The following is a 1,943-nucleotide window of genomic DNA, read 5'->3' as shown; positions in this document are numbered from 1 at the left end:
AGAAGGAAGGAAGGAAGGAAGGAAAATAAGGGAAAGGACCGACAAAGGAAGGAAGAGAAGGAAGGGAAGAAAAGCAGGAAAGGACCGCAAAGGAAGGGAAGAGAAAGGGAAGGGAGAGTAAGGGAATAGATGGCAAGAGAAGGTAAGGGAAGGGTTGAAGTGGGAAGGCATAGAAGGAATAGGAAGGGATGGATGAGATAAGATGGATGGATGATGGGATGGATGGGATGGGAAGGGAAGGGAAGGGAAGGAAGGAAGGAATGGGAAGGGAAGAGAAGGAAAAGCAGGAAAGGACCGCAAAGGAAGGGAAGAGAAGGGAAGGGAGAGGAAGGGAATAGATGGAAGGGAAGGGAAGGGATGAAGTGGGAAAGGCATAGAAGGAATAGGAAGGGATGGGATGAGATGAGATGGGATGAGATGGGATGGGATGGGAATGGGAAGGGAAGGGAAGGGAAGGAAGGGAAGGGAAGGGAAGGGAAGGAAAAGCAGGGAAAGGACCGCAAAGGAAGGGAAGAGAAGGGAAGGGAAGGAAAAGCAGGGAAAGGACCGCAAAGGAAGGGAAGAGAAGGGAAGGGAGAGGAAGGGAATAGATGGGAAGGGAAGGGAAGGGATGAAGTGGAAAGGCATAGAAGGAATAGGAAGGGATGGGATGAGATAAGATGTGATGGGATGGGATGGGATGGGATGGGATGGGAAGGGAAGGGAAGGGAAGGGAAGGGAAGGGAAGGGAAGAGAAGGAAAAGCAGGGAAAGGACCGCAAAGGAAGGGAAGAGAAGGGAAGGGAAGGAAAAGCAGGGAAAGGACCGCAAAGGAAGGGAAGAGAAGGGAAGGGAGAGGAAGGGAATAGATGGGAAGGGAAGGGAAGGGATGAAGTGGGAAAGGCATAGAAGGAATAGGAAGGGATGGGATGAGATGAGATGGGATGAGATGGGATGGGATGGGATGGGAAGGGAAGGGAAGGGAAGGGAAGGGAAGGGAAGGGAAGGGAAGGAAAAGCAGGGAAAGGACCGCAAAGGAAGGGAAGAGAAGGGAAGGGAAGGAAAGGGAATAGATGGGAAGGGAAGGGAAGGGATGAAGTGGGAAAGGCATAGAAGGAATAGGAAGGGATGGGATGAGATAAGATGGGATGGGATGGGATGGGATGGGATGGGATGGGATGGGATGGGATGGGATGGGATGGGATGGGATGGGATGGGATGGGATGGGATGGGATGGGATGGGATGGGATGAGAGGGGATGGGAGGGGAAGGTAGAAGAGGAGGAGGAGAAAAATGAAGAAATAGAAGAAGTAGGATGAGTGAGAAAAGGAGAAGTAGGATGGTGAGGAAGAAAAGGAAGGAGGAGGAGGAGGCGGAGAAGAGGAAGAGAAAGATGGACGAGTTGCCGGAAAGCCTCCGGTGTTTGAATGGTTACCCGAGATTCTATGTGAAGGAATCAAGAGTTTCAATACCTGTCGTAAAGTGACGCTCAAGATTCATTCTATCGTCGCTTTAAGTCAGCTGCAGCAGGTGTTTTTATAATTTCCAAATCGTTTGTTGTTTACTGTTATAAATGTAGTTGGTGTCACTTTTATTGTTTGTCATAAATTCGATGTCAGTGTAATTGAAAGAACAACGGAAATGAACGAGATTACCCGAGGAACGAGTACAAAACTCGCTCCAAAGCATTCCCGGCACAGGCGAAGCAAGAACGTACAGAAGGAAAGAAGGGCCGCCTTGGCAGCATTTGATAAAGGTGATTAGATTCGAGGGGGGCCGACTGACACCAGCCTTTAACTTAGGGAGTTTACACCCCATATGCAACGTGTGTCCGCTCATAAAAAGAAGAACATGGAAAAGAAATTAGGAAAAAGAAAAACAGATACTCCCTCACTTGCACTTTCCTTACAGACGGAATGTTTGCTCAATCTGACAGTATAACTTTTTGTTATTTGCACAGCCGTA

The sequence above is a fragment of the Penaeus monodon genome, unplaced genomic scaffold, assembly GCF_015228065.2.
Source record: "Penaeus monodon isolate SGIC_2016 unplaced genomic scaffold, NSTDA_Pmon_1 PmonScaffold_50, whole genome shotgun sequence".
NCBI classification, from domain to species: Eukaryota; Metazoa; Arthropoda; class Malacostraca; order Decapoda; family Penaeidae; genus Penaeus; species Penaeus monodon.
This window is presented reverse-complemented; position numbering follows the sequence as displayed.